Source organism: Cupressus sempervirens, chromosome 7, assembly GCF_028749045.1.
Source record: "Cupressus sempervirens isolate cs-2001-9-10 chromosome 7, ASM2874904v1, whole genome shotgun sequence".
NCBI lineage: Eukaryota > Viridiplantae > Streptophyta > Pinopsida > Cupressales > Cupressaceae > Cupressus > Cupressus sempervirens.
Window position 1 is genome coordinate 435452486 of NC_143124.1, and position 16612 is coordinate 435469097.

Consider the following 16612-nt stretch of genomic DNA (forward strand, 5'->3'; position numbering starts at 1 on the left):
ATCGTATGTTTTTGAACTTGCGATAGAATAATTTATACATATTTGACATTATTGTAGGTGAAACACCACAAGACTATGTTTTGCAATGGTTATAAATTTTGCATCAAAGATTTAGATGACATGAAGAGAACTTGTGATTCTGGGATAAGTGCAGTATTCCAGGTGACCAATATTTCATCTAGAAATGACTTACATCCTCGACAATCTTAAAATCAATACTATGGCATTTTGGTTGATATACTTGACTATGAATGTAATTCCTTCAAATTATTTCTCTTCATTGTCAAATGGTGTAGACTACAACTCAATCAAAATGGTCCTGATAGAACTATTATTGAGCATGATAATGGATTTCCAATGATTAATATAAGGTTGTTTGAGCTAGTTGGGGATGAGCCCTATGTTCTTCCAAGCCAATGTGAGTAGGTATTTTACTTAGAGATTCCACATAAATCAAGTTGGCCATTTGTTGTTAGACATGATCCAAGGGGAAGGTTGACAAAGTTTAATGCAATGGAAGAAGAAGATGTTGAGGAAGAGGAAGAAGTGGATCATGATCGAGAGTTAGTCAATGATGCTCCTAATGAAAATGATGTTGCTACTGATCATGATGACAATGCTTCTACTAATCACGATGATGATGATGAGGAGGAGGATGATGACGACGACGAAGATGATGATGATGATGTGGATCATGATGACGACGATAATGACTAGGATAGTGTTGGTGACAATGTCGATGATGACAATGATCTTGATGATGAGATAGATGAAGAATAATATCAATGTATACACAAGTAAACATTTTCTATTCAATTTTTTATTTCTAAATTATTAATACAAGTAAACATTTTTATTTGAATTTGGTGTAGCAATACAAATTTAACTATAATATGTTTTGGGATTAAGAAAACATCTTGTATTGCAGTTGCAGGGGATGTAGAGGTTATTATTGATGAGCATATTAAGGTCCATGCTAGTGGGCAAGATGATGTGGTTGGACAAGGTAAAGAGTTCTACAATATTCTTTAAAATCTTTAAAGTCTCAATTTTAAAAAATTTAACCCTTTTATTTGTTATTGTAGAGGACGGGCCTTTGCAGAGGACAATGAGTGCATGTCCATGGGTGAGAAGAAATATCGATGACAACATGGATATGCCTCTACAAAAATATAGGGAAGGATAAAAAAAAAAAAAAAAAAAAAAAGAAATGATTCATGTGAACTTCTGTAACTTATTTGATAATGATTGATGTTTATGTATAGATATTTTATTTATGTTCTATTGAATGTTCATGTGAATGTTCTAATGAATCTATACATAAACTATTCTCAAAACCATGTGAAGCTCACCTATGATTGCATGACAACTAACTATGGGAATCTCTTAGTTCTAGGCAATGTAGAAGGATGCCATAGTCAAATTCAATTATTTATGAAATTTAGTTCTAGTGTATGAAGTATTTGAAATAATGGATTTCTATGGGATTTCCTAAAATTATTCCTCTCTAAGGTATTATATTATTTTTATTTATCTACAATCATGTTTGATTGCATTTGATAATTTTTGTTGTAAATTGGGAGACATGAAGAAGAATTTAAATAGTGGAAACAAATGATATTAGATCATTCTAAAGTATACATTTTTTTTTTAAAAGAAAAAAGTGGAAAGTCACTGTAATATTTTATTAAAACTGATTCTAAAAGGTCAACTGGGAAAGAATCAGTGAAGAAAACCCAACTTCATCCCTTATATACATAGATTTTACATAATTTCATGGAACTATTGACAAAGTATAATTACAAAAGAGTGAAACAACTACCACCTAATGATGTACTTATCAGCGAACAAAGACTGATGGTCATCATTTTTCAACAAAAAAACCCAATAACAACTGATCCCCCAAAAAGACAAAACCAGGCCTAGAGTCATTCTTTCATATCATCATAGCCACAGAGAGGTTTGCTATCACATACAAAAGCATCATGAACACTAGCTGGGTTGGTGATAGAGACATTCCAGTCCTCATCATAATCACACATAGGACCCCAACCAAAACATGCCCCCACTGAAGAGATAGGCGACCAACCCAAACCAACATGAGACATTGAGAGTGAAGGGATAGCAAGTGTAAAAACAAAATTCCATTCATTCCAATCTTTAGTTTGAGGATTCACGTTACCAGTGCAAGGCCCCTAAGGATGAATCAAGTTCAAAACCCATTGCAGGTCAACAAGAGTATATCCAACTTTCTTGACACATTCTTCAAACTGAAAACACAAAGATCAAGAGGCAGCATGCAGAGTATTTTTCATGTGGATAGAGCTACAGTTATGAATCTTGTGACATAGCCCACACCTAAGGTTACCTTGAGTTGCCCCCTGGTCCACCAAAATAGAAATGTTTACCCCAATCACTATTATAGGTACTGTGAATGTTATAATAGTTGGTGTGTTCTACTAAAGTTGACATGGCATCAATAGGTCTCAAGCTATTATCAACATTCACAAGCTCTATATTCTGAAAGTAACTTGCTCTACCAAATCCTTCATCTACAAAATGACCACTTCCCATTGAGTGGAGGTATGCTTTCTTCCTGGCTCTGAATTGACCACCTCACCCCCCCATTCCACCATGCTTGCATGGTCTACAAGATGTCTGAAAAGTTCAGAAGGCCAATACCCCACCAATGTGCTATCCACAAACTCCACCCACCAATTCCCTTGTTTAGGATCCTTCCAGATGAGCATGGCGATATCATACTAAGTGCCAAAGAATTTCAAAATAGGTGATATGACGACACCAATTGCAATCTTGTTTTTTGTTTGCACAAAGCTAGAACATAAAATATTGTAGCAGTTAGTTTCCTTGTATGAGTCAGTCGTCCAATAGGTGAATAATTGTCATGCCCAAAATATGTGGGCAAAAACACACCAATTTTTTTTAAAAAGAGAATAATTAAACTTACTAGATTCACTAGGGTACAAGAGATTGATATACCAGTTTAAAATACATCAACTCACTCAAAACATAATTTTCATCCAATTAGAAACATATGAAGATTAACCATTTAAAAAATCATTGAACAAAATATTAAGGAACGATATATAGTATTTATTCTAATATTGATCTAGTGGAGTATAAGTCCAATTGTTTCATAGCATAGGAATCAAGAACTAATTTCTACTATATCATGTAATATAATAATCCAAACTATAATTAAAATTTATTCTAAAACTAAATACATTTAAAATTTAAGATTTATTCTAAAATAATAACATTAATTATATAACTAAAATTGAATGAATGAAATCTAAACTAAATCATACTAAGATAATTTATATTTAAAACATTTATACTAACCAAACTTATACTAACATTACTTATGAATCTAATATTTATTACAACTATACTTTAACTAAAATTAAATATTAAAACAACAACAACAAAAAAAACAACTAACTAAATTAAAAACTCACTACAAATCTAAATGATACTACAAACAAATTCTAATATCTAACTAATACTAACACTACATTTATAATACTAACAACTTAATTGTTATTACCAACTTAACCCTATACAACTAAACTTTACTTAAAAACAAAAAGCTTAAACAGAACACTAAACCATTCATAAATTAACCTAACCTACACTAAGCTAAAACTGATCCTAACATTAATACTAACCCCACCCTCCTTAACTCCCACCACACACAACTTGCAAATAAAATCCAAGGACTGGAGTGCACTGCCCAAGCGTTGACTGGGCGCATTTAGTACAGGCAGCCCCACAAAAAGCTGTGCATGAAATTACAAGGGTGGCGACTAAAGGCAAAGGAGAAGGTTTACATTCAAACTAATGCAGCCTCCAAAAAACAACGATAACACTAGCACTTGATTTCCTACTACAAAAAGGATAAGGGGAAGTACAGGGTGATATCACCCATAATTGCATTGAATTTGTTTAAAGTTCAAGTCTGCCTTGTTCCCAAACTGATGCCCAAGAAAAGGGGGTGACAAGATATGTATTAAATTTTTTTTATAAAAAAACTCCCACCCCCAACTCTCCCCAATCACATCCTAGGTGATGCACTTCCCCAAACAATTTGACTTTATTTAAAACTTTTTCAAGCCCATTCCAAGAGCTGGCGCCAAGGTAAGGAGGAGTTAAATGCAAAGTTTAGTTGGTAGGATATTAGCTAGACTAAGGTTTAAATATTTCCTCTCTTTTTTTATATAATTTCCTATATATGTATGTATATAATAAAAAAAATTTAAAAACAAAACAAAATGAAATATCTATAGGGAATATTCTCTATTGTAATAAGAGAATAAAACATATTGCATACAAAAACCAGAGACTTTTGTTACTCTTTGGGGCAAATTTTTTTTTTAAGTCTTAATTTATGCTAAGTATAGATTTTTCAAGCAACTATTTTTTGTGACAAAGGGGTTTTTTTAATTAATTAATTTATATATTTTTTAACTCAATCACTATTTTATTGACAACCTGATTCAAAGGCTCCACCGAGAAAGAACCAGGAAGAAAACCCAACGTCATTGCCATTACAACAAGGATTTTAAATACAATTTACACATGATTTCAATCTTGAAATTTCAAGAATCAGATTAAATTTCCTTCGTGGCCCTTAACAAGGGACCCATTTCATTTTCTGTAATACATTGCTGGGGTCGTGGAGGGAATGAAAACTGACCAGGTGACAAACAAACATAACAAGAAACTAAATCAAACATTCATATCCATACTAGGTTTTCACAATAGGATTCAACATTGAATCAAAACTAGGGAAAGGTGGATTTTTCCAATAGGAGATTTCAGACACAACACCAAAATAGGTGCCCAATCGGGGCTATAACTCAAGAACTTCCGTTCTTCCATTCTTACGTGCCAAAACTCATACATGGTTTGTGCTAACAGGTAGGGGCCCATAACACCCTACCCTCTCTCCCTCTTCTCGTCTTGAGAAGAGACTCTACACTATTGGAGTCCAACTGAATACCTTTCCCAAAATTGGCCACTTCTGCCCTATCCAAGGGTGAGTAATGCCAAAAAACCCATACAAGAAAACTTTTAAATTCAATCAAAACATGAAAGAGAAGCATTCAAGAAAACATGGTTTCAATCCTTCCCAAGCATACCCAACATACATACAAGCATACCAATAAATAACACAATAGCATAAGCATGAACCAAGCATGAAACATCATGAGAAACATGAACAACATGAACAAGGAGATAAAGAACTCCTACCTTCACAAAGAGGTTATGGTAAAATGATCAAATTGAGAAGAGCTTTTCCTTCCTTGCCTTCAATCTTCCAAGACTCCTCTCTAAAAGTAGAGATTGGGTAACAGCCAAAACTACTCAAAAAGGGCCTCTAAATAAGACCACCAAAAAGGGCAATAAATTTCCCCACTCACCTAAAAATCTAGAAGTTTATAACTCAACCAAACCTAAGGTTAACCTCTAAGTGGAGTAAAGGTTATTCAACTCATGGTAATAACTTTCAATTTTCGCACTAAGGCAAAAATAGACTTTTTGAGTGACCTCAAAAATCAACAAAAGGGGCTTGGGGGGTGGAAAATACCCCCAATCCATACCCATTCCCCTTGGGTATAAAGATTTCATGATTTAAGGCCTTAGGAATAGATTTAGGGACCAAACAAATTCTAGGAAAATTTAGGACCATCTAACAACTCCAAAATACAGATTAAGCACTAATCTGAATTAGGGGTGACTAAACTTGATTAAGAAACAAATTAGCAAAAAGGTCACTAACTTAGTCTGACTTAGGTCCATAGGTTACACAAATAACCCTAACTTAGCATGCTGGAATGCATATGTAATTCACGAGTGTCAAGTGACACTATAAGAACACAGTTACAGAACATTATCATTTACTGATCATGGAAAAAATACATTCATACATCTCACAATACACTTAAGTTACGAACAATAAGGTTTCCATGAATGGCACATAGGGATCAGTTCTGTTCCTTTGTCGAGTTTCTCGGCTAAAATATCATGCACACTCATTGCACACATCAATAGCCCCATAAAATCACATGCACATATGTATATACGTATGAGGGAATCACATAAATTAAAACATACATCTTTCAATCAATCAGGGTTTCTCTCATCCTACTCATATTCTTAATCATTACAATTTCATAATCAAAGTGTTAATCCTGCATTTACTTACTTCATCAACATACATGTTCAAAAAGCATTAAATGACGAACTCAAATACCTAAAAATAAACATCACACAACATGAAATAACATAACATAATATGTTCAATGTATCTGATAGTGTCTTGACGTATCGAGTCATAAGTATCAAAATAATAAGGTATCAACTATGCTATGAAGGGTCGGGGCGAGGCATCACAATAATCTAGGCCTACTATCACCATACAGTTCGAGGCTGACCTACCAACCCATTTAAATGCTGTTGAGATCCCAAACATCAAATGATCTAGAGAGAACCCAAATCTAAGATAAGCTAAACTCACCCATAGTTTCAATCTTTAGCAACCACACATTTATAGTGGCCTTTGCACCATAGTATTCTTATCCTTGCACATAGGCTATTGCATGCTCATGCTCATTTCCATTGATAATATCTGGCTTTTGAGAAAATATCTTAGACATGTGTGATTTTCTTCCATATTTTTGAGGTGATTCAGCTCTCATCAGATCTTCCTCTGTTGTTCTTCTCACCAGAATTTTTCCTTCTAGACAATATCCACTAAGGTGCCATGTCTAGGCAGTGTGTATACTACTAAAACTTGTTCTATTGACCCTCCTCTCTAGTAGATCCTTGATCTAAAGTATACATTGATTCATGAACTAATCTCATTATTTATTTTGAGTGTGGTGATATGTTGAATAATATTATAGGGAGGAAGTAGAGGATCCCAAAGTTTGGTCAAAGATTTGTCTTCAAAACATGGCCAAATTAGCAAAGGATGCCACCACAATACATCATGCAATTGAACCTATGTTTCATTTTTTTGATAGTGGGAAACACTAGTCCCTTCAGAGTGGACTCGCACTATAACACTAGTCCCTTCAAAATGGACTCGCACTATGTGTTCTATATGACATGCAACACTTAATGGAGAAAGCAGGTAACATTTATATTTCAGTTACTATTTCCAAATGCCAAGCTCACCTTTTCATTTTAATATTTTATGATATTTCATTCTTTTCTATTAGTCAATTTGCAGGTCATTGCAAGGTTTGCACAACTCTCATTTCCTACCAAATAACAACACCAGAATGACCACTCTTTAATTATAAATACCTAGGATATGTGTTGAGAAAAAAATATAGATCTAATTTGGGTTTTGAAATTCATTTTACATCTTTTCAATCTGGATACAATCAAAAGAACAACACATTAGGAAAAGTTAGAATCTAGTTTCTTACCCACAATAAAGGGCATAATTCTCCATCCACTCTTATAAGACACTTTCTTTTGCACAAAATTATCCTCATTTCTTGAATGTGATTCTTCATGCACTCTCAATGGGGATAACTACACTGATATATCCGTTGGGTCCATTACAAAAAATATTCTTCTTGGGTATATAAATATTGTTGTTACACTTCAATTCATGAACAGATCATTAATATTCTAGTCACAATGATGGATTACTTAATGCAATTCTATATATTCATGCAAACTAAATTGTTACACAATCTAATTGAGAAATAGCATTGCTCAATCACTACCCATAATTTATATCTTCACAATCTAGAACAACCACCATTTAACCTTTTAAATTCTAAATTTGGTTGATGGCATTGCTAAATCAACTTTTGTGATCGTTATTCTCAAATTATTCTTACTTATTTTGAACATCAAACTCAATGCAATGAATTTTCCTTGTTAGGGCTTTGTCAAGAAACACATTTATACATATAAACACCTATCATGTTTAAATTCATCTGTCTCTCTCTCTCTCTCTCTCTCTCTATATATATATATATATATATATATATATATATATATATATATATATATATATATATATATAAACAACTATCATATCAAAATCCATTCATGTATATATGAAAATATTTAAATAAATATAAAAACAACTATCATGTTGACATTCATTCTTGTATTAGGGGCACGAAATAACATGGCCATTGGAAGACCTGCATTTGATAAATACTCTGTATGTTGGTGTTTATCTTTATGTCTTCTCTCTATAGATTAAATTTGTTTTATTTTGCAGGCTTTTAAAAGGATTTGGATTGAATTGTCATATAGATTATGGTAAGCATGGAAGTAAAATCATTTTACTTAATAAACTATAAATGTTTGGTATCATAGTGTCTTCCATGAATTTTTTTAATTAAAATTATTAAGTACAACATGATATGTAAAGAAGCTTTAGTTATGTGTTATATAATTAATATGTCTTTTTAATATATTATAACAAATGATTGATTTTTAGCAAATATTTAACTTCAATACAACATATATGTATAAGCTTGAAGAAGAGATGCACAACATTGTACTTGTGCCTTGTCCATATGATAATTTTGACATTTTTAGTCCCTGGGATACCACTTTCTCCATTGGCTAAGTACTAAAATGAGAGTATTGCATTCTGATTAATTTTGTGATCTAATTTCAATCAATCTCTATTGAATATTAGTTTGAATTGTGTTCTGTTCAATGAGGCTTGTCACAACATACTAATTTAGAGATGGAATATTCATGCTTGCAGAGTTCAAATCTTAGCAACCACAAGGACAACCACACCAACAGAAGTTGTGACCAAAACCATATGGAAAGAGGAACCTCCAAGCAAGAGATGAGCAAGGAAGACACACATCCCTAATTGAAAAACCAACAAGAAGAGTGGACATGACATCACAGGGACCAATGAAAGGAGCTCTGGTGACACCATCAACAACAACAAGAGGAACTCGAACCGTGACAGAAGCAACTGGAACCATCACAATGGGTTCTTGAAGCACACGATCTTCTACATAATGTTGTGAGCTATTAAGCATGATTTTAAGATCATACTCACAATATGTTAGTATATTTAATACCTCAAATATATTTAGAAGAAAATAGTTAAAGTAGACCTTGTGCACTTAAGGACATTTGCAATATTAGGTAGACCTGAAGGAGAGCAAATGGAGTTTGCTTCAGAAGGAGGAAATTTGTGCTACATGAATGAAGTTGCACCACATTGAAAGTACCTTATAAAAGCAATGTTAAGAAATAAAAAGAAGTGGTAAATTCCTTGGGAGATATATAGATAAGTAAATACAACACAATATCTCATCATGTGTCAAGATGTGAGATATAACAAACATTGAATGATACCACAAGGAAAACATATGAAGAACATGTTACACTACAAATATGTCACTCAACTCTTGAGGATACACCCATGGCTAAGCAACCAATTAAAACACATCTTTTTTAAAGAGAATGATGAAAAAAAACTACTAAGTGTCCTATACATTTTAGTACGTTGTTCAGACCTACACTCATTTTTATAAAGACAATGGTGGAAAAAAAAATTGTTTTCTTTGTTAGAAATACATTTTACTATATTGATCACACGTGTACACTGTTTAGCATAGGTCATGTAGTTTGCTCTTTGGCCCCTCTCTTGGAGATTGTGTTTGACATTCTTCTAAGTTGTTTGATTGATACTGTTTCTGCTCAAGCATTTCATAGATAGTGTTGCATTTCCATTTCCTTTTTATATTTTTGTAGATAAGAATCCCAACATTGTGATTATTTCTCCACGTAGGAAGTCATGGATTCAACATACATTTTGTGTGCAACATTAGTTTATTGAGGACTTGACATGAAAACAGGTGCACCATTGCCAAAATGCCACTTGGAAACATTTATTCCTACCACTACTTTCAAAATTAGATTTCATTCTATCATTGCCCTTACAAAGATATATTTTAAGGAATATTGGAGGCACAACAATTGTAGAAAGCCATGACTGCCAATTTGAATCCATAGTTTCTCCTATAGTACAATACATTACTCTCCCTCCATGCCCATCCACTTTCCTAATTCCCCCTCCAATAGTGAATGTAACCTCACTGATATCATACAATATTGTTCTAGCTCCATTCCAACCATAGATAAATTATGTTCCACACATCATGAATTATATTCCAACAATCTTGCCAATGAGTTTCCCTCTTAGGGGTTGCCCAATTCCTTTTCCTCCAATAATAGTGGAACCATCTAATACTCTGCCCAATTTTTTGGTTTTCCCTCCACATGAGTAGCAAGGTTTCAAGGGTCCTCCTCCACAACATCATTGTCTTCATCTGCATATGTTATGAGATATTGCAAGTTTGGATTCAACTAAAAGAGATCACAAACATTGGTTCTAAGTCCATCCAGTGAGAGGTCCAGATTACCATCTTACCTTGCACAATGCATAAACACTAAAGTGCACTCTCAAAGTATTCTCACACTTTATCTAAAATGAAATTAAAGTAAACATAGTATGATTAAGAATATCAATCCTTCAAGAATTTCTCAGGATAAGAAGTTATGAAAAGCCTTACAAACTACATTCTAGATATAAGTTCTAACTAATGCATCATGATTAGATGATGCAAAAACATGGCAATCAACATCAACCAAAATTAAATCTCATTTTGTTTGCTTCAATTTTTAACTTTCCAACTATGTGCTCACCTCATGTTTTAGTCTAGAAGTTGGTCCAGTGTTCAATGTGGATGGATGATGGACATAGATATCCATCAAAACACTAGATTGAACAATTTTGTCAGATGATTTAGTTGTAGCTGCTCTTGTATCTATGTGTGCAAAATTTGAAAGAAGACGTGGGAAAAATGTCTAAAAGAAACATACATATATTTTATGGTGGAGTGAAAATTTTGAAGGTCATTTGTCTGTGCAAAAATAATAATTCAAAAATCAAGTGCATGGACTTTTAATAGAAGGACAATGATAGAAGGAATTCATAAACAAAATTGTGCATCATAAAGCCAAATTCCACTTCCTCTTCTAGTAACCACAAAGCCTAAAATTGAATGAAGTGGATGTTTTGGAATGGTTGCATATTGATTTTTTTTTTCAATATTCCAACAATCCATTGCAATTGCAATGGCTTATCCCGATGGAATGTCACCACACCAACAACATTGTCATCTCATACTCGTTGCAATTGTGACACATAAATTTGATAGATAGCCATTTTACCCTTGCCACTTCTATCATAATCCATCTCACTTGCGACGACCTTTCCAATGGATGACTATTAGTCGTATAGCGAGGGCATCATTATTGCGATGATGGCTTGTTGTAATTATGACAATGTGATGATGAACTCTTGGCCTTGCATTCTTCCAAATTGCAATGCCAAAAGTTGTTGCAATTGTGACAATAAGATTTTTGTTGCAATTTGTGACTCCAAAAGTCTGATGCCTATCTAGTAGGAGCCAGTTCTTGGTATTGTCACTTGGGTGATGGGCAACTGTCACAATTGCGATGACTTGCCATCATAATTTAGGTCCAAATGTAGTAGTGATCAATTTGAAGGTTCTAGGTGATCTTGCGACCTACTCAAATCTACTCAATTAAAGATAAATGTGTATGTTCACGAGGAGGCCTTTGTTGGTTCAAACCAATTTCAGATAAGATGTTTGATCTATTGCTATCAAAAAAGATATATTTTTGTATTTTCTATTTTATGATGAATGCCTACAACTATATGAGTTCCTATTTTATCAAGTGTTAGCAAAGAAAATAACAAAGCGTAACGAGAGATTAAAGAAAATAACTTGAAAGGAAAATTCCTAACAAACATAAACCATGGTAACAACATGTTTGTAAATTAAATCGTCAAGAGGAATTGGGTAGAAAACCAATTAAAATAGGAGTAACATTTCCTTAATTCCACTAATGAAATCATCGATGGGAACTCAATATAAACTAAAAGATGTTTCACATTTTATCAAATTGTAAAGCCATGGAAAGTGTGCTCATGCGAGACAAGACACTACGCAAGAACAAAGATGATCCTTTCTCCAATTCGTCATGTCAACGAAATTCATTAACACAAGGCAAACACCAAAACTAAAAAATCACACAATCATAACAACACAATAAAATCATTGGCTCCATTATTATTCATGAACATTAATTCACAAATATAACACACACTAGCAATAATAACTACACTCAGAATGAGAGCACTAATAGCATATATTATTGCATCAATATAATGGCTTGGAGAACATATTACGTCTATGTATCAATAAGAAATCATCTCCCCCCTTTGTATTAGGAGTGAGAGCTCTTAAAATGTGAACTCATGCTAAAAACTAATACAACAAATCTAATTATATACAAACTGACTCTCTAAATGGTGCTAAATAGGTCTCCACCCTTGTTTATATCGATTAATGGGTGCATGAGCCTTTACATGACACAAAAGATTTAAAGAATGAGAAGATAAGAAGAATGCAGTCGTAAGATGATCTAGAATTCTCTGGAAGCTCTAAAAATAGAATCTCAACCTTCTCTAGGCATTTCTAGAAGTTGAACTACTATCAAAATGTTTTTCTGATGCATGGAATGCTCTAAAATAGCAACTGGCAATTAACTGTGGTGCATTGATTCTCTTCAAAACTGTCAGCACGCCTTTGAGAAAAGTGCACCTGTGCACATGCACACCTATTCACATGTACACCTACGCACCTACGCACCTTGGTGATAGGATCCAAAAATACAAAAATTCTTCTGATGCAGGAGCATCCAGAGGTATAAGGGCAATCCTGTGTCACCCAAAAAAAATACTTAGACTTAGTTTCTATTTCATGTGTTTTCATTTTTGGATACCCATTTGGATCAAATAAAGGTTCCAACTCTCACAGTTCCACTATCAGTGTGTTTGAAAATCTTGAAAAAATAGGAGCATGCAATTTGGCCATTATTTTGGTGACCTAGAAGGTGTGAATTGGCCAGATGAATGTAATTGTGATTTAGAGCATTCCAGAAAAAGAATCAGGTCAAAAGGCCCCACGGTTTGAAAGTTATTGTAGTTTTTCGAGTTTTGGAGACCTCCTAAGAATGCTTCAAAGTCAGGTTAGGGGCATTAAATGACCTCGAAAAGGGCCAAAAAATGGGGGACAAGCAAAGATATCTATAGGGCCATAGAGCGCTTCGAGAGCTTTCTGAAAATGTAAACGGTTCGTCAATCGGAGCTATGGTTTAAAAGTTAAGCCTCTCGAAAGTTTGGTTACCGTTTTTGGATTCTTCTAGATTTGCACCGACTTCTAATGCAGCTTCTGGAACCTTCTATTTGGTCGGTGGATGCCTACTAGCACTTTCTAGAATGCACTCCTAGTCCTTAACCCTCCGGGGTCTATTTAAGGAGATTTCTGGCATTGTAAAAAGCAGTTCGGAGTGGAGTTGGAGAGGAGGTACTGAAAGGAGAAATTATCTCCAGATTTATGCTATTATAAGCCCTTAGGGAATGTCTTGAAGTTTATTTTCTCTGTACTATTTGTACTAGCTTATTTTCTCAATTAATAAAATTTCCCTTTTCTGTTGTGTCCATTTTGTTCTTGGGTTGTGTCCCCATCAAGCGGTATCAGAGCTAGTTTTCTTGAGTGTGTAGACAGAATGCCAACTGTGAGGCAGTTTGCACCAGGACTGTATGGTTGTGGGTTTGAGTTAAGAAGATGCCTCCATGAATAGAGTGTGGTGGAAGGGCCAGAGCTATTAATCCTGAGGAGGTTAGAGCCCTCCAAAGGTAGGTGCAAGCATTGCAAGAAGAGCTTTGTAGAGGAGCAAATGTTGCTGCAGGTGACGACAGTGAGGATGACAATGAAGAAGAAGTAATGGAACCAGAAGGGGAATTTGACAGGGAAGTTCTGAATCATGCAGAGGAAAGGCTTTTTAGGGCCATTACTAAGTTTGGGAAAAGACCTACAATGGAAGTGGGTGTATTTTCAGGAAATCTGAAACCAGATGAGTTGATCGATTAGATCAATGAACTGGAAGAATACTTTGAGTATGAGGATATCAGGGACCCATATAGGGTTAAGTTTGCAAAGGCCAAACTAAAAGGCCATGCCAAAATCTGGTGGCAAGAGGTCCAATTGGAAAGAAACAGAAGAGGAAAGGAGAAGATCACAAGATGGGATCGCATGGTGGACAAATTGAAGAAGCAGTTCATTCCTGTGGACTATGAGCTTGATTTGTTTAAGAAGATGCATGGGTTAAAGCAAGTAGGAAGATCAGTCCAAGAATATACAGAGGAATTTTACCAACTCTTGATTAGAGCAGGACATGCAGAAGCAAATAAGGAGAAGGTTGCTCGTTATATCAGTGGGTTGCGACCTAGCATCCAGGAGGAATTAAGTCTGGTAAGAATGACCAGCGTTGAAGAGGCATACCAGTTTGCCCTACGAGTTGAAGAGAAGCTGAATAAAAGGTTTGAAGGAAGACAAAGAGGGCGTGATCAAGGAGGAAGGGGAAGTGGTAGATCATCTGGAGGCCGCAATGAAACCCAAAAGAAAAATGAAGATGTGGGTACTAGCCGGAACTAGAGGAATGAGGGTTTCAACCGCTCTCATGATCAAGACTTTGGAAATCAGAGAGGAAGAGGTAGAGGACATGGACAAGGAAGAGGAGGCTTTCGTGGTACCTGTTTCCATTGCAATGAAGAAGGTCATCGTGCCTTTGAATGTCCTCAACGACAAGGAAGGATAGATAGGAGAGCTGAGGGCCAAGCTAGGGTTGCTCATGTGGATGAGGATGCACAATCATCACATTCAAAGGATGCAGAAAGAGGAGAGACCTTGGTAAATGAAAGAGTCTTACTAAGTGGTGAGATTGAACCAGGACAACGGAGGAGTTTTTTCCATACCAAATGCAAGTGTGAGGATAAATGTTGTGACATGATCATTGATGGTGGTAGCATTGATAACTTGGTATCAGAAGAGATGGTCTCTAAGCTGAAGCTCAAGAGGGAGAAACATCCCTAGCCCTATCGCATTGCTTGGGTAAAAGATGATCATAAGGTCTTGGTAAGTGAACAATGTTTAGTGAAATTCAAAATTGGGAGTTACCATGATGAAGTTCTCTGTGATGTTATTTCGATGGATGTTTGCCATCTATTTTTGGGTAGACCATGGCAGTTTGATAGACATGCAGTGCATGATGGACATGAAAACACATATTCTCTGACAAAGGATGTAGTTTGCCACAAATTGAAGCCCATGAAAAAGGAAGGTGAAAAGGTATGTAGCAGTACTAGGATTTGTCTTGTTGATGGAAGAAAGTTTTTAGATGGCATGAAACACCAGCATATGTGCTATGCTTTGATTCCTAGGAAAGATAAAGAAGGTAGTAGTGAAATACCAGTTGAAGTTTCAGATTTACTAGGGGAGTTTGGAGATATTATCTTTGATAATGTTTCAGATGGATTGCCACCAGTAAGGCAAATCAGTCATCAGATAGATCTGATTCCAGGAGCTAGTTTGCCTAACAAGGCTGCTCATAGGATGACTCCTACTAAAACAGAGGAGCTAAATAGACAGGTTCAGGAGTTGTTGAGGAAGGGCTTGATTCGAGAGAGCCTGAGTCCGTGTGCAGTACCTGCAGTACTCGCACCAAAGAAGGATGGAGAGTGGAGGATGTGTACAAATTCTCAAGCTATAAATAGGATCACCATCAAGTACCAATTTCCTTTGCCAAGGATGGATGATATTATAGACTGCTTGAGTGGAGCTCAGTACTTCACAAAGATAGATCTGAAGAGTGGTTATCACCAGATACAGATTCGAGAAGGAGATGAGTGGAAAACAGCCTTCAAGACCAAGGAGGGTCTTTATGAGTGGTTAGTCATGCCCTTTGGATTGACGAACACCCCAAGCATGTTCATGCGGCTCATGAATGAGGTACTTAAGAAGTTCTTGGGAAAATTTGTTATTGTTTATTTGGATGATATTTTAATTTTCAGCAAGACTTTGGAAGAACATTTAGTGCATATTCGCAGTGTCCTAGAAAGGCTAAGGGAAGAGAAACTGTTAATTAATCTGAAGAAGTGTAACTTTGCAAAAAGGGAGTTAGTCTATTTGGGGTTTGTTATATCACCTGAAGGTCTCAAAATGGATCCGGAGAAGGTGAAAGCCATCTTGGAATGGCCTACTCCAAGGTCTGCTACTGAGGGAAGATCATTTCATGGTCTGGTTAGTTTTTACAAGAACTTTATTAAGAATTTCAGTGGCATATGTGCACCCCTAACTGATACAATAAGAGGGGATAGAAAAGAGTTCAAATGGACTGCAGCAGCTGCGAGAAGTTTTGAATTATTGAAGAAGAAGGTAACAAAACAACCTGTGTTGGCACTTCCAGATTTTAGAAAGGTTTTCCAGGTGGATTGTGATGCCAGTGGCAGCACTATTGGGGCTATATTAAGCCAAGAAGGTAAGCCTATTGCATATTTTAGTGAAAAATTGAATGATGCAAAGAAAAAGTATTCTGTTTATGATCAAGAGTTCTATGCAATAGTTCAGGCCTTAAAGAAATGGAGGCA

At 35.2% G+C, this 16612-nt stretch overlaps 1 pseudogene; it reads right to left on the minus strand.

The window, feature by feature from the left end:
* Positions 1–2364: 2364 nt before the first annotated feature.
* The window catches only part of LOC149547430 (protein neprosin-like), a 50290-nt pseudogene continuing 36042 nt past the window's right edge, over positions 2365–16612 (minus strand).